A 20688-nucleotide genomic window follows, 5' to 3' on the forward strand; every position below is an offset into this window, starting at 1 on the left:
TCTCTCTCTCTCTCTCTCTCTCTCTCTCTCTCTCTCTCTCCCTCTCTCCCTCTCTCCCTCTACCCCTTCCTATCTCTCTCTCTCTCTCTCCCTCTCTCCCTCTCTCCCTCTCCCTCTCCCTCTCTACCCCTTCCTATCTCTCTCTCTCTCTCTTCCCTACAGACAGAACGTATCATGGGTTTTTGATTCATAACAAAATCCAGTGCCACAGATTTCAAAATCCCATGCCACAGATAACACCAAAATCATTTGTAACGTGTTGTGTATATAATTAAAGGGTATGACATAGATAATAATTAACAAAGTAGAGATAGAGTATGTGTGTAATGCTTTGTAGATGAGCACTATCCCTTCTAATAGAGAGCTAAAAAAATAAATCAAGGGAAAAGATGTCAACACATGGTTCCTATGTAGACAATCAGGACGACTATGGATAACACAGATATTTGAATAAAAGTTTTAAAAAACATTTTTAAAGATTTTATCTTTCATACTGAAATATGGTACATGGCAAATTGTAAATAGATTGAAAAAATATCAAAATTGAAAACTGAGAATTCAAATTTTAATTTGGATTCAGCTATTTTCATATACCCAAATTAAATTAGATTTAACAGGTTTTCATACATCAAAATATTGCTTAAAAATAAACACAAAACACAATAAGATATGATTCAAATCTTATTTCTTTCCACAGGATAATCATATACTAGATTGATATATTATATCCAACTTAACAAGATTCAGAGATGATCCCCTCAACCAGGGACCAGCAAAGGCTATAATCTGGTGTTGCAAATTTATAAAGTTTTTTTATAAGGTAACTTTTTGATATTATCGCTATTACTATACCCAGTCTTTAAATCTAGTTGACTCAATATAGTTAACAGCATTTTTTCTGTTCTTTTGATCTCGCACTGTATCACCTCTATGCACAGCCTAATATACTGACTGTAATGTGTGGTTACAAACAAATAAGTATAGAACATAGGACTCTCTCTAAAAGTAAATGTACTAAGAATGAATAGATTGCAGTGTCTTTGCTAATATGGCACTTGTAATGTGTGGGTATAACTGATTATATATAGGTATTTGGATATTATGTATTAGCAAGTGCACTAAGAATAAACATTGTAGCCTAAGTAAAGGTTTTAAAAATGAATAAGGGCATTGCATTTCCTGTATATGATTGAAACTAGAAAGTGATTTTTCTCTGTTCTATAGGGATTAGGTTACAAACTATACATTGTTATTGATAAGATTTCATTGATATTAATAATATTGCTGTTTTGATGAAGTGGTGTTAGCTCATGAAACAAATGCTGGGTATCATAAAGATGATGATGAAATCTGCTCGGTTTGTTAAAGATAATTTTGGGAGAACCTTTCATAATTGTTCTAATCCTACTAAAAAAAACAACACTCATGATCGAAATATTTTCAGTTGAAGAAGTCATGAATGAACGAGTGGCTTTTGTATAGTGCACAGCTACTCGGTGAGTGTCCCGGCACTCGGCATCAAAGAACCGGTAAGGAGAGGCAGGAACCGATGGGTGTTAAAAATCCCTAAAGTTTAAAAAGATACGTTTTCAGTGCTTTTTTGAAGGTTGTTTTCTCGGTTATTGATCTCAGTTGACCAAGCATCTGGATCCACATGCTTGCTGCCCGGACCGGCAAGGAGGACCCCCCTTTCCGTTGTTTTTCTAAATGGAGGATTGTTAACAAGCCAGCCCTACTGGAGCGTAGCTACCTTCCAGGTCTGCACTCCTTGATCCTCTCATTCAGGTATGAGGGACCCATGTTGTCAACTTAACCCAAGCCCCATGGCAACTTAATGAACTTTTTTATGGCATGAACAGATGAAACACAAGATTATTATACAAGAAAGAATTATTTTGTCAGATTGCTTTTCTTTAGGTTTCAATGATATAAGTGTTTGCTTTTGTGGCTCCAATTGTATATAAAAATGTTATATCATAAGTGCAAATGTTATATAATAAGTGCATCATAGGTATAACTGATGAGAGGAGCAATTAGCAGCGGGCTGTTTCCCCATATATAAAGGCGGTCATTTGAGGGTGTAACGTTTCCTCCTTTGGATTCTGTTATCTCTATGTAAATACTCCCCCTTTTCGTTTTGGACCTTCAACCTCTGTCTTCATTCTTTGGTCACCAAGTACTTCACACCCATCTGACACGGCGATGGACGCCTGTTGAGCCCTTATATCTATTACACAGCCCATGGTCTCCCCACCTGACACTTTCAAACCTACATCATTGGATTAAAAACCTTGAGATTTAACCTTGATGTTTATTTTAACCCTCTAAGGCACATGAAGTCTTTTGTAATTTCCAAATCCACCACTACCAGGTGCCAATTACTGAACATACATAAAATCTGAACTAATATTGCCTACCATAGTGCAAAAAAACGATATCTGCACTTTGTAAGTCTACTTGTAGGTCTCCCCTGACATTCATTTTCACCTTGGTAAAGGTTTTACTTTTCCCCAAAACAGAGCTCAATACAAGTTACAAATCTTTGTCTTCAAAACTGTGCTAGGATTAACCCTACAACTAGTTGCCTGAAATCCTTGCTTGGTACATATTTCCCTAAGTTCTTCAGTGAGCATGCAAGTACTTTCTAACGCACTCTAATCACCTTGCAGAGCCTTAAAGCTTACACAGGAATACTGCACTCCTCTCCCAGTCATTGACCTGCCATCTCTTCACAGCCCACTTTAAAGACTCCTCTAAAACACATCTGCTCATATAACAAGCATTGGCATAGCCAATAGGTCTCGCATTTGGGACCTTATAAGTGTTTAGCCATGCAACAGTTGCATAACTAAATACTTATAAGGTCCCAAAAGCGAGACCTATTGGCTATGCAAAGCGGCCGCGAAAGTGATTGCGATCGCGATCAAACATCAAAGCGGCGTGTGGCCGCTAAAGTGAAAGTAATCACGGTAAAGAGTGGCGCGCGCGCCCGCGCACATGCACTGTAGCTCTAGGCTGGCCTGGTAGCACTTTTTGGAGCCCTCTCAATAAGTCTCGCCATACCAGCGCATGCGCTGGATCAGGCGAGACCTAAAAATGAAAGCACCAGCACCCCATTCTGCATCCATTCCACCATGTTTTCAATGCTGTCCCTTTATAAATGCTAGTTGAGAGAAATGTCTGTGATTTCCTGTACTGGGACTTACACACTGTTTACCATCACGGCAATCCTGTTTGTTATTCACATAAACTGTTCATGACATGTACTGTGACTCATGCGGCCTTTTTTATCAAGGTGCTTCCATTGCTGTTTTATAAGTAAATAAACAAATAGATCCCCCATTTTAGGAAGGCAGTATTGTTACACTGCACATCTGGAAAAGAGGGAAGGTTTTACACATGTAATGTATCTCTCACACCAGATGTTGTGATATTTCATGTGAAACATACCTATGTAATATGACTATGGAGATAACTTAATCATGTGTGCATATGCTGTAGAACTGTGCTATGGAGTATGCTAGTGATCAAAGAAAGACATTAGTGCCTTATTGATTTTGTTTTTGATACTGCTGTACTGAATTACCAAAATTGCCAGCATTCCGACACCGTAGCTCGGCAGATGTATGGAAAGACGGGACCAGAAGGAGAGATAATTAGAAAACCTTTGTACAGTTTTCCCTTCCACCACTGTTGGAGGCAGGCTTACTAGGAGCTTGTGCAAACCTTTCCATATACTTCATATGGATTTTAAAAATGAAAAAGACTGTGCGTCATTGGAGGACTTGTATCCAGTTATGAACTACAGTAGAGATAAAAATGGGCACAGCTCAGAGAGTGGTTAGGTGGCCTTTCCTTCGAGTTTTGGAATATACAGCAGGAATCACAGGATAATTGAGTGTTGTTTTTTTGTGCAAATTTGTATTCCTGATTAGGATTTCGTTTTCTTTCACAACACATGAGATTTACTTTCCAATAAAAAATATAGAATGGGAATACTGCACTTCTCATAATGGTGCCTAAATTGAAGTACCATTAAAGCCTAGTTCTCTTTCATCCACACCCTTCCTGAAATTGGAAGGACACTTTATCTTTGTTTTTCAGTGTTAGATATGGGGGTGCTCTAGTTGGCAGTGGTTTGCACCGTGTCCAGGTAGGGACCCTTCTTTCTAGTCAGGGTAAAGGGATTACACAGCTAAGATAACCCCTGATCACCCCCTTGGTAGCTTAGTAGGAGGCAATGTGTAAAGCAGTTCTACAGTGAAAACACTACAAATGGACACCACACCCATTTAGAAAAACAACCAATCTTTATCTTAACCAAACAAGACCAAAATGTCAAAATCCAACATATGTACATCAATATATCCCTTTAAAAAGGTTTAAAACAGGTCAGTCCATATAGAACTATGGATGCGTCACTTTGAGCACAAAGTACCTGGCATGTGTGGAAATCACAAGACGAAAATAGGCGCATGGGAGGTGAAATGCTGGAAAGCAAAGCGATGCGCTGGTTCCTTACACGCAGGGAAGGTGGTGCATCGGTTCCTAGCTCCCAGGGGAGGGTATGCGCCAGTTGCATACTGCTACGCAGGGGAGGTGATTTGTCAGTTCCTTACTGTTCGAGGTGGTGATGAGTCAGTTTCTTACTGCGTGTGGAGGTGATACGTCGTCTCTCCGGTCACACGCGGTTCGGTTCCTTACTGAAGCCCACTATCTCTGTAGACTTGGTGCACGGTTGCGATACGTGGGTAATCCAGACACCCTGGAGTCGATGCGGCGCAGCGTCGATTCTTCCACCGGGGTCCCGCTATGCGTCGATTCTTTCAGCCGCACAGCAGGGCCAGAGTCAGTGCAGGGGATTTTGGAGACCCGGTGCGCTGAACTCGGGCTGCAGCAGATTCTTAGGCCACGGGCAAGTGCTGCATCAAATTTCTTCAGCCTCATGGCGGTGCTGTATGGAAAAAACAGATGCTGGACGGGCGATGCATCGATTTTTAAGTCTTTTGCAGCTTTTTGTAGCAGGAACAACCTCCAAGGACCTAGAACTGGAATTGACACCACTTGGCAGGTCAGAACTCCCAGCAGTGGAGTTCAGGGATGCTGCAGGTTAAGTCTTTGATATCCCTGAGACTTCTTAACAGGAGCACTTGGAGGAACTTCATAAGCAGGAGACAAAGCAAAGTCCAGTCCTTTTCCTTTCAAAAGTAGAAGAAGCAACTGCCGGCCAACCCAGCAAAGCAATACACAGCAAAGGGGCAGTACTCCTTTTCACAGCTCCTCAGCTCTTCTCCTTGGCAGAGTCTCCTCCTGATCCAGAAGTATTATAAAAGTCTGGGGTTTTAGGTCCAATACTTATACCCCTTTTGGCCTTTGAAGTAGGCATAGTTCAAAGGATAGTCCTTGTAGTGCACAGATCCTGCCTTGCCTTGATCTGGCCTCAGACACACTACGGGGGTGGAGACAGCATTGTGAAAGGACAGGCACAACCCTGTTCAGGTATCAGCGACAACTCCTCCCACCACTCTAGCTCAAGAAGGCCCACCAGCCTGGTGATGGGCCATCAGGATATACAGGGCACACCTCAACTTCGTTTGTGTGACTGTCTAGAGTGAATGTACAAACAAGCCACTGTCAGTCTAAACCAAATGTGGATTCTACAGGCAAGCAGAGGCACAGGATGGTTAGACAAGAAAATGCCCACTATCTAAAAGTGGCATTTTCAAACACATAATTCAAAAACCCACTTCACTAAAAGATGTATTTTTCAATCCTGAGCTCAGGGAGACCAAACTCCACATTTTTGGCTGTTCCCAATTGAAAGATACACTTGTAAAATGTTACAAGGCTGCTCCAATGATAGCCTATCGGCGAGCTATTTCTTACAAAAGTGAAACACGAAATTGGCAGTATTTCACTGTCAGGACATGTAAAACACACGTGTACATGTCCTACCTTTCATATCCCCTGCCCAATGGGGGTAACGTGTGCCTACCTTAGGAGTGCCTTACATGTAGTAAAAGGGAAGGTGAGGGCCTGGCAAGTAGGTGCACTTGCCAAGTCGACATGGCAGTTTAAAACTGCTCGTATAGACACTGCAGTGGCACGTCTGAGACATGGTTGCAGGGCTACTCATGTAGGTGGCACAATCAGTGTTGCAGGCCCACTAGTGGCATTTGATTTACAGGCCCTGGGCACACACAGTGCACTTTACTAGGGACTTACCAGTAAATCAAATATGCCAATCATGGATAACCAATCACAATCACAGTTTACACCTGGAGTACTTGCACTTTAGCACTGATCAGCAGTGGTTAAGTTTGCAGAGTTCTAAAACCAGCAAAACGAAATTCAGCACACAGTCAAAAATCAGGAGGTCAGAAGCAAAAAGGGGAAAAGCATACCAACCATGAGGCTTAACTCAATCATAAACATGTCTGTTAGGTTGTATTCTTCAAAGTTGCATCCTCTAGCTAGGTCTGGATTTATTTGAAATGTTGTGTGGACATATATGCGGCAGCGGCTTCAGTTAAGTCGTTGCTGTCTAACCCCTGAAGCCAAGGAACGCGTACTGTGGGCTCCGTTTTTACTTTGAATGAAAGAAGCTGTTTTTTTCTAAAGAATCTTGGTTGTCTTGGAGTTCTTACCTCACCGTACAGATCATTTCCCAAGGTACACAGACACAAGCTGTTCAGTTGCATTATGGGTCTGTTCTGGCATGAAGGGACCCTGCCAGGTGTTTTGTGATCAATCACCAACAGAGGCACGGAACCTACTGATACAGGACCCAGGATCCCATTCTTCCCTGCTGTTGCAGTATCACATTGTGGTGGTGTTGTCCGTGAACATTTGCACCAGGCTCCCCTTAATGGACTGCTGAAAGATCTTAACAGTCAGCACATGGATGTGGAGCTGGCCCTCCTCCTCAAGAACAGCGATCCCAGATTTCCACCTCCCCCAAGTCACCTCCATCACTGCATATCTCAAGCCATCTCCTCCAGGACCTGGATGGCATCGGCCAGTTTTGAACAGTGCTTAATTTGAGCCGGTGCTGAGCACTGGCACCTAAATGTCAACACCACACTTGCTAATACCTGCCTCCCCAGCCATTCCTTTAACTTTGGGGACCTGAAATAATCTGAACTGTCGCATTTACATGCGAGAGAGATGGTTAGTAGTTATTTTGCAGCAATGACTAGGGGGATGGGTGTTGCAAGCTGTAGTGGCCTCCTTGTCAGAGCCTTGGCACTTAATATTTTACAAATTAAGCACTGGTTTTGAAACTTCAAATCCCACTGCAGAGCCTGCATGTCCCATGTGGCACTGCTGACAAATTCAGTTTCCCAGCTGCAACAACTGGATTTATTCAAACTTCTTTGTAAAGCACATATCATGCAGGTGGACAGAGAGGCAGGCTTCTATCACGCCAAATGCAGCTCCTGCAATATGCCGGCTACCACTGCTCCTAGGCCAGGAAGAGATTCCGAGAAATTCCTTGAAGCTTAATGAGGGTAACTGAGGGCACATTATTCAGTGGCAGAGCGCTCTCAACAGGTCCGCTCAGTGCCTGTCTTGTTTTTAGTACGAGTTGGCAGTTCATTCACGGAGTTAGTCTACTCCTCTAGGCTGCTCCTTCATCAGGAAGCTACAGCTGCGTTTCTTTCTCAGGGCTGATTATTCCTACAGGGATACGTCCAGCATCCCTTTCTCAGCCGGCCAGGCAGATTCCTTTATCAAGGCAGACTTGCAATGTCTTCCAGTAGATAGTTGTAGACGTCTTCAAATGAGGCCCCCTCACCACTAGGCGGCTGGATACAGTCCCTGCATAGTGTCAACTACATAGGTCAATGAGAAGTTCTAGAACACTGACTGGCAGTCTCACTCCTTTTCTTATACTCCCTTATTAGAAATGCTGTGTGTATATTCATGTTGGCTGTTTTGGAGTTCAGCATAGTTTCTTCACTTTTTTCATCCCTTTTCTTTCACAGTAGATCCTCTTTGGTTGCAGGTGATGGCAGGCAGTGAGGATGGGTTTCTCCACTGGGGTAAAACCTACAACATGTGCGCAAATAGAAGAAAAGCTTTCACACCTGACACCCATTATCCATTTTGGAGAAGCACCTCTGCGGGGGAACAAAGTTGATAGGCCCTGACAAAGGCTAGCCATTTTCTTCGTACGAGACCGCTGTCTCCAGGCCCTCTATCTTAGCACATGAAAATGCCGCAGAGCCTAAAGAAAGACCGGATGCAGCCAGAAGTGACTTGTGCATATTTAAAGGTAATCCTGTCTCCATCTTCTCACTTCTTAGTGTGTTGCCATACAAAAACCTCAGAAATGCACAATGCTAGTTTGACAGGCTACTTCTGACTGCCATCTTACATAGCATGATTGCAGTGGCAATCCAAGATTGATTTAATGGACTAACAGTCATACAGTGCATACACTGCACAAGCACATACTACTATCTACAAATGCATGAGATGCAACAAGTGACCTGGTCACATAAGACTTAGAAGATTAGAGAGGTGAGGCGAAATAGGTCACTCGCCCCATGCAAAATACATGGACAATGCCTACTTTGCACCTGTGATTTAAAAAGAAAAAAAGATGCTTCTACCACTGCCAAGGTCATGTCAGCCGACAAGGTATCCGTTGTTCTCTTGATAAGGAAGTTGCGCTTGGTGTGGCCCTCTAAACCACAGAGCTCCGCTCTTGATATGACCTGTTCTAAGCAGCCCTACAGCCCTAAGCATACACCCATGATCGTCATGTGAGCTGAGCTTTGAAAGTTCAAAAACACAGTAAAGACTTGCATTAAATTAATTGAAAGCAGGGGTGCATGTTCGCAAAACCAGGCAGGGGATATTCTCTTCCCAAGACAGGTTCTCAATTTCCCACTGTTATGATGATCATCAACCTTTTCTTAACATGAAATATACAGCTCCTACTTTTAGACGGGCTGTATACCAGGAGAACTATCATTTTTTTTTTTTTTAAATATCTTTATTACATTTGTCAGTTTTCCTAATACAGCCAAGCTAAACAGTGTTACATTTTCCACTTTTTACCCCTGTGTTTGTCCCCCTCTTTTCTTTATGCTGTAACAGAATCATTTTCGCTATGCCATTATTAATATTGTTCCAAGCATTTGCCGTCTAACAGCCATGGCACAGGTAACGTCTGTGGCGCAAGTGTTAACAAATGTACCGATTGTTGTGGGAGTCTGCATCTCATTCGGACTGTCACTTCCTATCAGGGGGCCAGGGTCCATCTACCTCTTACGTGTCCCCATAATGACAATGAACCATGTACAGCGACGTCAGTTATTTTAGGGGTGCGTGACTCATACGTAATGCTGTTTTAAAATCACAGTAAACATTGGTGCATGGGCGATAAACAGTTACCATCTCAATGCATTACAAGATATCTTTGTTTATAACATTTGAACCACAACTAACGGAAGGAAGATAAATGTATATAAAAATAATAAATAAATAAAAAGAGAATGAGAGACATCAATTATCTAACAGAGCGTGTATATGCCGGGTTTTGCGCCTTCCGAGTAGGGTTGTGCCAAGAGTCATGTGTGCATAGCGGATATGAGATGCTCTTCCTTTGTTGTGTGAGGGCATACAGGCAATGAGGTGTCGTGTATCTGGAGTTTTGTCTATGGATCACCGTGATGGAATGTGGGGTTATTACTGAACTTGACAGCTGTGACTTAGACGTCTTGCATGCACAGCCCGCCCATTCTTACCCAGACTACTTGTTAGGCATCCACCTCCGCCTGCTGCGTAGGAGGCGTATGTGGCGTAGTATTAGCTTGTATGAGAGTTTTTAAAAGTTCATCCCAGGCCTGCGCGATGGGGAATTTGCGCAGCCCTGCCGTTTCCTCCCTATGCAGAATAATGCTCTCCGCCTGCGCCCAGACCTCTAGGGATTTCAACCAATGGGGTGCCTCTGGAGGGTCTTTATGTTTCCATCTCTTGTTATCAATCGTTTAGCGGTTATTAGGCCCAAGTCTTGGAACCTAGATCTCACTTTGTTTTCTTTTGATCATTTGTAGAGCCCAGGATAACTATCATGATGACATGCATCATGCTAGTACTTGGATATAAGCTTGGTGACCTATGGTTCATATCTACTAGGGCCTCCACGCCATCTATACGTTTATTTGCAAGAATGGGCAGTTACTCCCAATGCTCTTCACCATGATTCAGCCACAAACACTGTCCACACAGGTTATTGGGTACACATAATCCAATTTTGTCATTAACAGAACCTTAATTCATAAACATACCTGCAGCACTATTTTACTTACAGTTGCACTACAGCTTGCATCGTTAGCTTCTCTCCTGATCCTTTGTGGTTTATAAAATTCCCAAGAGTATGTGCATTTATATCATATTATCGTTTTTATATGAGGATCTAACATTCTAATGCATCAATAGCCCTTTTTTATTGTCTTCATGGGTTACATTTCCCTTATGTTCCATTTTAATTTCCATTTAATTTCTTTCACCCATTAAGTGCAGACTTTGCTGCTAGAAAGTTGCTTCCCTGTATGTTTGAATTATTCCCTCACATGTACTGCTCCATGAAAGAGCAATCCTTCCTGAGGATTGCTCAAAAAACCATTTAGGCATATTTAGAGTATAATAATGGCATATTGTTCAATACCTCTGTTTCTTGTGAATTAAGAGCACATTTTTCCTAAACATAGAATTATATTTGTAGCATGTGTACCTGTATGGAGCAGGAGGTGGAGAGGAGCTTCTGTCATGGCACTGAGGCTTCTTAGTGCCGGCTCCAGTGGTGTGTTAAGCGCTTCCTCAAAAGTAAGTTTCCTCTTGTGAGGAACAGAGTCCTTTACTTTGGGAGGAGGCTCAGCTAAGAGACACTTTTGATTCCTGCAGGCGAGGCATGCTGAGCAGGAGGCCTCATTGTGTTCCAGAGAAAGACAAAGGTTACACTCCTGATGGAGGTCTGTCCACGGATACTTGTCTCGACACATCAGGCAGTACCAGAACAGAGTTCTTTCCATTTCGAACTGAACATTCTCAGGCATCGAGCAACAGATGAACTCCTGAGCGTGTCATTAAAAGTCGTGGTGCCCAACAAGGCATGTGCAACACTTCAAAATGAGGAGTAGACGCACCAATTGTAAACACTGAATCTGGAGGATCCAAATGGGCCTTGGGACAACACCAAGCGGCGTCGACCAAGAGCTGTGACAAAAACAATCTAACTATGGAGCTGATGCCCGTCTGCAATACCAGCAATCGGTGGAATCACTTATACCTCATGACTCAAAAGACTTCTTTGAAGAAAAACACATTAGAGCTCAACACTAGATGGCAGGAGTATGCACATATGTATATACAGCAATACATGCCATAAACAGATTCTCACAGGGTAAGTAACATTTTACTTCCTCACTGTGCCCAGTGAGTAGAACTTAGAACTCGGTCTCCTGAAAACTGAAGGGTTTTTATTGATTCCATTAAGCTTTATTATTTGCATCCTTTAATAGGTTACAAATCATCACCAATAAATATTGTCCTGCCTTGGCAAACACAACTGTTAATTCTGCCAAGAGAAGAACCCATAGAAGAAAGTGAAGAATAATTGTTAACATCCAGGCCAATTACGTAAACAGGGAAAATATCACATCATTCCACATCCTCATTCTATATAGATTTACAAAAGAAACTGAAAAGATAGAACATAAGCAAGTGCTTACATAACCATTCTAACTCATTAATGTAGTGAAATCAATCAATTGAATAATCTATCCCATAGTTGGTGTTATCTTGCGAATATCTTCCTCTTTTCTTCACTCTGTTTCCCATGTTAACATCCTCATTTTGCAGCACAGGTTCAATTTTGCTTGATCTAGGTATACCCCATGCTTTGCCATTCACTAGGCCCACAACATTCTTCTTCACTTTAATAATCTTGTAATTATCATGGGCTTGGAATAAGTTGGTATACATGTAACCACATCAGAAGATTTTTCACACTAAATTGTGACACTTCGTCCACCATGTGAAATTTACCTTCTCAATAAACGCGGGGGCTGGGGCGGTAGGCTTCTTTTATTTATATAAAGATTTTTATATAGCACAAACAAAAACCTTTCGGGTGACAGAGCGTTTTACAGTAATAACAAAAGGAAGTTATTATACAAAAGATAAGCAATATACATATAAATGGTATAGGTCATGTAAGCAAAAGTTGCCTAAGCAAATAAGAACAACAGACAGCAATACATAGTCATTCAAAATGTTGGCATGGGCAGAGTCCGATAGGTGTCAGGGTGGTGTGTAGATGATTGGGAAACTGAAAAACAGCACGGATCTCGGTGATGTGGATGAAGGCATGATACATAAAACGTCAAACAGGCAGGTATCTGTCGTGCATGGGGAAGAGAGGTATGACCTCAATGTGTAACGCCCTGAACGTCTCAGGATCGTTTAACAGACACGATAATGAGGACGCAACCACTTGTGAAGGGTTAGTTATTTTAATGAAGGCAAAAATAATACAAGGAATAAACAAAGGTTATAGTCACTGGAATCCTCCAGGCTAAGTACGTTACCAGCCCACAGCACGGATGGTCCTAACCGTCCTCTGCATATACGCCGATCCCGGCGTATGCCAACAGAGGGCAGAAATGAAATGGCCGACAATGCCAATCGGTAGGCTGCGAGGGGCACGAAGAGTGTTGGGGAGAATCGAGGAGTCAGGGAAACACCCAGCCGGGGTCTCTACCTGAAGGGAGCAGCCGCTCAACCTCTTCCTCAGACTGCACCGGGACGCGGAGTCACCTCCTGGTGATGCGTCACCGATACCCCAATCACAAGCAAAGAAGACTGAACCGAGAGCAGCTGCTCGATCGATCCTGTGGACTTCCGAGTCTGTAACGCGGCAAACACCTCCTGGTGAGCGTTACAGCTGGCAGTCCCTGTATCTCTGGTCGGGCTGGGAGTTACGACTCCAACCAGCAAAAGCGCCACTGCGCTTTGACTCAGCCGAGTCAAAAAGCGAAGCTCAATGGTTATCCGGTAGAGCTTCCGGGTCCTTCACAGGTGACGATGGGGCAAGACACGGCCCAGGGAGTAACGACTCGACCTACCTCCGTTCTTGCCTTACTGGAGCACCACTCCGGAACACTGCTCTTCACTAAGCAGGTACGTCGGTGTAAACACAATATCCGACAGCGTTGTACCTCCCGGTTCCTCCCTTTATAGGGCGTGTTTTCCTTGAGTTATGTAACAGCTCTCCTGTTTACATAAGGGCGGGTTTTCCTTGAGTTATGTAACAGCTCTCCTGTTTACATAAGGGCGTGTTTTCCTTGAGTTATGCAACAGCTCTCCTGTTTACATAAGGGCGTGTTTTCCTTGAGTTATGTAACAGCTCTCCTGTTTACATAACCTCTCAACCGCTAAGCATCCTGGGAGATGTAGTCCGTTTTCGCTGGTTACCGTTTTCCTCCCCTCGCATGACAGGAATTCTTGACAGTACATCCTCCCTCTCAGCGGCTCCCCACGGGTCCAGCGCTGGCAGGAAAACGCCGATGGAACAAGGAGACCAAGCGCGGAGCATGAACCCCTTCAGCCGGTTCCCATGACTGCTCCTCCGGGCCATAGCCTTTCCACGCAACCAGGTACCACAGCTTCCCCCTGCGCCATTTGGACGCCCGTATGCCCGACACTTCATACTCCACCTCCGACTCCACGCATACCGGCCTAGGTGTCCCAGACGGCTTGGAGGGTGCTGGTTTGAGCAATGATACATGAAAGACAGGGTGTATCCGCAATGACTGGGGCAAGCACACCTTCACGTTCACGGGACCCATACACTTGGTAATTCGATAGGGGCCCATGTACTTGGGATGGAACACACTGTTCTTTCGAAACCTCATGTTTCTTGTGGATATCCAGACGTAGTCTCCAGTGCGGTACAGTGGCCCGGGCCTTCTCTTCCTGTCTGCCGCAGCCTTGTATCTTCTCTTGGCCTCTATTAGGACAGCCCTTGAGCGCATAAACGTGTCTTTTATGTGTGCCACCCTGTCCACTGTGGCGGGAATCCTGTCCTCTCTGAACGGATGTAGAAATGGCAAGAACCTGGGATGTTGGCCATAGTTGCTATAGAACGGAGATGACTGTGTGGAGCTGTGAGTGGCGTTGTTATAGGCTATCTCTGCAACCCATAGCAAGTCGACCCATTCTTCCCTGCCCTGGTCCACAAAACATCGCAGATACTGTTTGAGCGTTTGGTTCAGGCGCTCGGTTTGGCCGTCCGTTTGAGGGTGGTAGCTGGTGGACAGGGCGGTCTTAACATGCAGCGCAGTGCACCAAGTCTTCCAGAATTGCGCAGTAAACTGCGACCCCCGGTCCGACACGATCACCCCAGGTAATCCATGCAGTCGTACCACATTCTTTAGGAGTAGTGACGCCAATTCCCCGGCCGTAGGGACTCTCTTGCAGGGGATGAAGTGCCCCATTTTCGTCAAGTAATCCACCACCACCAGTATTGCCGTCATCCCCTGGTCTACCGGTAGGCCCACCACGAAGTCCAGTGATATGCTATCCCATGGTCTATCCGGGGTCGGAAGTGGATGTAAGAGCCCTTGGGTTCGGCCTTGGTCGGCCTTCATGGTAGCACACGTAGGACACTCCTGTCCCCACCTCCTGACATCCACTCTCATGGTTGGCCACCAGAAATGCCGTCCCATGCTAGCCACCGTTTTTTCAAAGCCCAAATGACCTGCGCATGGAGAGTCATGGCACCAGATGAATGCTTGTTTCCTTAGCCTAGTCGTGGGTATCAATAGGCACCTGCCCTTCAGGGGTATCCCGTCCTTCAGCTGCCATTCTCTGTGACTGAGGAGCCACCTCCGCCATGCGAATGACCTGATCCCTCTCTTTATTCCCCTCAGGAAAGTATCCGGTTGGATAACCCCCAATACCATGCTCGGGGAAATGATGGAATGCTCGGTCGCAGGCAATGGTTCCTTAACTGCAGATTGACGGGACAGGGCGTCCGCCTTCCGGTTTTCCGTCCCCGGCCGATATGTGATGCGGAAGTTGAACCCCGCAAAGAAGATCATCCACCGCAGCTGTCTGGGAGAAAGGTGTCTTGTGGCCGTCATGAACTGTAGGTTCCGATGGTCCGTGTACACCGATACCACATGTCTTGCCCCCATCAACCAATGCCTCCATTCGGTGAAGGCGTCCTTGATTGCGAGAAGCTCCTTCTCCGCAATATGGTAGTTGCGTTCGGCGTCGTTGAGTTTGCGGGACATGTACGCAACGGGATGAAGCACCCCTGTGTCGTGGTTGCGTTGGGACAAGATAGCCCCCAGCGCCACATCCGATGCGTCCGCTTCCACCACGTAGGGGAGATCCGGATCGGGGTGAGCCAACACCGGCGCCTTACCAAAGGCGCTTTTCAGGGCCTCAAAGGCTTTGTTAGCTTCAGGGGACCAGACAAACTCCTTGGACTTCCTCAGTAGCTGTGTGATTGGGGCCACCAATCCTGAAAATCCATCTATAAACCGCCTGTAAAAGTTGGCGAAGCCAATGAAACTTTGGACGTCCTTCACGCTTTGGGGCACCGGCCATTCTTTCACCGCCTTGATCTTTCGTTCTGCCATCTCCTGTCCCTCTGGACTCAGCATCACTCCGAGGAATTCCACGGATGTGACGTGGAAGTCACACTTGCTGAGTTTACAAAACAGCATGTTTTCCCTCAGCTTTTGGAGCACAGCTTTGACGTGGTGTACGTGCTCCTCCACACTGGACGAATAGATGAGGATGTCGTCGATATATACGACCACGTAGATATCCAACTCCTCTCTGAATACCTCATTCAAAAAGTACTGAAAGGCTGCCGGGGCGTTGCACAGACCGAACGGCATGACGAGGTACTCAAAAAGGCCGAACCTGGTCTTAAAGGCGGTCTTCCACTCGTCTCCGTCCCTCATGCGCACCAGATGGTATGCCCCTTTCAAATCCAACTTGGTGTAGATACGAGCTTTCTTGACCTGTTCCAGAAGTACACTGATGAGAGGCAAGGGGTACCGATTCTTTACGGTTATCGCATTCAATGCCCTAAAGTCCACACAGGCTCTCAGCTCCCCATTAGCCTTCGGGATGAAGAAGAGTGGCGAGGCGGCCGGAGACTTGGACGGGCGGATGAATCCTAGCTTGAGGAGTTTATCCAGGTACCCCCGGAGATGCACGTTTTCAGGCTCCGTCAGGGCATACAGCCTGCCGCTGGGAACACTGGCCCCTGGCACCAGGTCGATCTGGCAGTCAAACTGTCTATGTGGTGGTAGCACTTCCGCCTTCACCTCATCAAATACATCCTCAAAACTGTGATAAGCCTGGGGGAGAGCCACATCTTTTTCTGCCGCTGTAGCCACCGTCTGACTCCCGCTCTCATCTGCGTCAAGGGATTCCGTTCTTATTCCACAATGCAGGATGCAATACGGTGACGTCAGTTCTATGCGATGTGTTGGCCAATCCACAGAGGGGTTGTGTTTCTGTAGCCACGGCAATCCCAATATGACGCCATATTGGGGCGCTCGGATGATGTTAAAATCGATTTGTTCCAAATGGTTCCTCCCACATCTCATCGGAAGGACCCCCGTGTGCTGCCCGATGGGCCCCGTCACCAATCGCCTTCCGTCTACAGCATAGACGTCTTCGGGTACAGCTTTGGGAAGAAGCACTAGCCCTAGCCTGCATGCCTCGTTGTGGTCCATAAACATGCCAGTGGCCCCTGAATCCACCATGGCCACAACGGGTATCCACTGGTCATGCACTCCCACATGCACCGTGAGAAACAGGTGTCGTTGTCCCTTAGTGACCGAGTTGGAAAGTGAAGGGATGGATGAGTGACTCCGAGATGCCCCTTCTTTGGTCTGGGAGTCCTCTAGTTTTCCGCCGGTACGTCCACCATGGCTGTTACCGACCGGTTGGCCCGATAACGTGACGTCTTCGGTTTGGCAGGGCATTCACGTACGTAGTGGCCTTTTTTGCCACAATATAGGCACAATCCTTGTTTACGGCGTGACTCTTTCTCCGTGGCTGTGAGGCTCGCTCGTATTGCGCCGATGTCCATGGGTTCTCCCTTGGATGCGGTGGAAGTTTCAGGACTTCCCACTGTCACATAGGATGGAAGGGAGTTTCCTTTTCTCCCATGATCCCCCTTTCTTTCACTTAGCCTATGTTCCAGCCGTAATACCAGGTTGATAAGGCCCTCACATGTCTTGGGTTGTGGGTCAATATGAGCCACGGCGTCCTTGAGCTCATCGCACAGCCCGTGATGGAAGAGTGCCGTCTGTTTAGCAACAGGCCACTTGGTTTCCGCAACCAGCCTTCGGAACGCGTTGAGATACTGCACCAGGTCGTTGGATCCCTGTCTCAACTCAAGCATTTCACGGTCCGCCGTGTACGAGTCAGCCCTTCTGTCGAAGACTTTCAGGAATTCCTCGCGAAAAGCACCCCAATCACATAAGATGGGGTCGTCCCTGCTCACCAGAGGTACGGCCCATTGTGCCGCGTTTCCAGCCAAATAGGATATAAGGAAAGCCACACGAGCCTGACTCGTGGGGAACGCCCTTGGTTTGCACGATAAATGTAGCGCCACTTGTGTGAGGAATACCTGCACTGTGTTAGGATCCCCACTGTACCTCTCTGGTGTTGCCAAGGGGACGGCTACCGGCATTTCCACTACTACCGCAGGGGTCTGGTTCGTGAGGGAGGTGCTGGGCGTGAGCGGGTCCAATTGGATAGCATCCAGTCTGGCTTTTACATCGGCTGTTTCTTGCCTGGAGGCAGCCAATTCAATTTGCACGGTCGCTAAAGCAGCCAGCACATCATCAAGTGTTGCCATGTCTGTTATCGACCGGGAGACAGTTAGTGTTATTAAGGTCGGATATTTTGTAACGCCCTGAACGTCTCAGGATCGTTTAACAGACACGATAATGAGAACGCAACCACTTGTGAAGGTTTAGTTATTTTAATGAAGGCAAAAATAATACAAGGAATAAACAAAGGTTATAGTCACTGGAATCCTCCAGGCTAAGTACGTTACCAGCCCACAGCACGGATGGTCCTAACCGTCCTCTGCATATACGCCGATCCCGGCGTATGCCAACAGAGGGCAGAAATGAAATGGCCGACAATGCCAATCGGTAGGCTGCGAGGGGCACGAAGAGTGTTGGGGAGAATCGAGGAGTCAGGGAAACACCCAGCCGGGGTCTCTACCTGAAGGGAGCAGCCGCTCAACCTCTTCCTCAGACTGCACCGGGACGCGGAGTCACCTCCTGGTGATGCGTCACCGATACCCCAATCACAAGCAAAGAAGACTGAACCGAGAGCAGCCGCTCGATCGATCCTGTGGACTTCCGAGTCTGTAACGTGGCAAACACCTCCTGGTGAGCGTTACAGCTGGCAGTCCCTGTATCTCTGGTCGGGCTGGGAGTTACGACTCCAACCAGCAAAAGCGCCACTGCGCTTTGACTCAGCCGAGTCAAAAAGCGAAGCTCAATGGTTATCCGGTAGAGCTTCCGGGTCCTTCACAGGTGACGATGGGGCAAGACACGGCCCAGGGAGTAACGACTCGACCTACCTCCGTTCTTGCCTTACTGGAGCACCACTCCGGAACACTGCTCTTCACTAAGCAGGTACGTCGGTGTAAACGCAATATCCGACAGCGTTGTACCTCCCGGTTCCTCCCTTTATAGGGCGTGTTTTCCTTGAGTTATGTAACAGCTCTCCTGTTTACATAAGGGCGTGTTTTCCTTGAGTTATGTAACAGCTCTCCTGTTTACATAAGGGCGGGTTTTCCTTGAGTTATGTAACAGCTCTCCTGTTTACATAAGGGCGTGTTTTCCTTGAGTTATGTAACAGCTCTCCTGTTTACATAACCTCTCAACCGCTAAGCATCCTGGGAGATGTAGTCCGTTTTCGCTGGTTACCGTTTTCCTCCCCTCGCATGACAGGAATTCTTGACACAATGTGACAGGAGTCTGTTGGCTAGTAAAAGTTTTACTTCTTTTCTGAAGATGGATGGGAATACTTTGCACATGGTCTCCAGAGGAAGAGAATCCTAGACTTTAGGGGCAATTCCATAAAAGGAATGATCGTATTTTATTTTATTTAATTTTATGCGTTTTTATATAGCGCGGACTTTACCCGAAAGTGTCAGAGCGCTTCACAATAGGAACAGTAATGATACATGAGGAGAAAATTACAAGTGAGCATGTTACAAAAGCAAACATTACGTTACATGAGGCAATAGTGACAATTGTGCATGGATCAAGAGAAAACAAAATACAAGAGGTAGCAAACGATGCGTTACAAGAGGAAAAAGTGACGTGTGCATGTTACAAAAGCGTACAAAGTACAAGTAGAGGTATAGTACTGCAATAAATGGCAGACACTCAAAACATAAGAACAAACGTTACGTTACATGAGGCAATGGTGGCAATTGTGCATGTATCAAAAGCAAACAAAATACAAGAGGTAGCAAATGATACGTTACAAGAGGAAAAGTGACGTGTGCAAGTTACAAAAGAGTACAAAATACAAGTAGAAGTATAATACTGCAATAAATGGCAGACACTCAAACCACAAGAACACACCGGGAAGGCACTTCTATAGTCATGGAGAACAGAATTTCCTATAATGGAAGGACTTCCTTCAGATAATAGAGAGGGCGTGAATTAAATTTGTAAGTGTCTTTGAAGGAGGAGAATTTTGAGGTCCGTTTTGAAGACCTGGGAAGAGGTGGTGGTCCAGAGCTGAGGCGGAAGTGAGTTCCAGATTCTCACCGCGTTGCCTGAAAAGGATTGGGCCATCGATCTTTCCGTCTTGAAAGTGGGAGGTTCAAGCAATACATTTTCCGCATTACGTGATGGTCTAGAGCCTCCAGAGAGTTTCAGTTTATTCACCAGGTAGAGAGGAGAGGAGGAGTGCAAGGCTTTGTGGGTGATACAGGCAGTCTTGTAGATAGATCTTGTCTCGATGGGAAGCCAACGGAGGGTGGATAAAATTGGTGTGATGTGGTCGCTTCTTTTGGCCCCATAAATGTAACGAGCTGCTGAATGGAGAACAGATTTAAGGGGGGGGGGGGGGACAGGTGGGATTTTGGGAGGCCAGTAAGAAGAGTATTGCAGTAGTCCAGTCTGGAGAGAACCAGCGATTGGACCAGGGTTTTAAGGTCTTGCTCCGGGAAGAAGCGACGAATCCCCCAAAGAAGGCGCAGTTGGTATCGAGCAGACTTTGCAATGGAATTGTTGTGGGAGAGTAGATTGAGTTTTTTGTCGAGTATGACACCAAGGGATTTTGCACTGTCGACTATGATGGGTTTATTGTTAAGTAGATTAATCTGATCCATCCATGCTTGAACCGGGGGAGGAGAACGTGAGGAGGAGAAATTCCGTTTTGGAGGGATTCAGAAGCAGTTGATGAGTTAACATCCAGTTTTGAATGGAGTCGAGAGTAGAGTTTAGGATGGAGAGATCGTGAGTGGAGGCCACCTTAAGGTAGATTTGAGTGTCGTCCGCATAGAGATGATAGTGGATCCTGGATTTACTTAGGAGATTTCCCAATGGTTCTAAATAGAGATTGAACAATGTGGGTGCAAGTATAGAGCCTTGAAGAACACCT

General features: G+C 45.8%; 1 protein-coding gene across 4 annotated transcripts in view; it reads left to right on the top strand.

Moving 5' to 3' along the window:
* The window catches only part of BEND7 (BEN domain containing 7), a 398804-nt gene that overhangs the window by 353972 nt on the left and 24144 nt on the right, over positions 1-20688 (top strand). Inside the window, exon 8 of one of the 4 annotated variants that reach the window (XR_014981306.1) lies at positions 698-820. The exons of the other annotated variants lie outside the window; for them this stretch is intronic. The gene's annotated coding sequence lies outside the window, so the exon portion shown is untranslated. The remainder of the gene's footprint in view (positions 1-697; positions 821-20688) is intronic. 4 annotated transcript variants of the gene reach the window in all.

The sequence above is a fragment of the Triturus cristatus genome, chromosome 4_1 (genome assembly GCF_964204655.1).
Source record: "Triturus cristatus chromosome 4_1, aTriCri1.1, whole genome shotgun sequence".
NCBI classification, from domain to species: domain Eukaryota; kingdom Metazoa; phylum Chordata; class Amphibia; order Caudata; family Salamandridae; genus Triturus; species Triturus cristatus.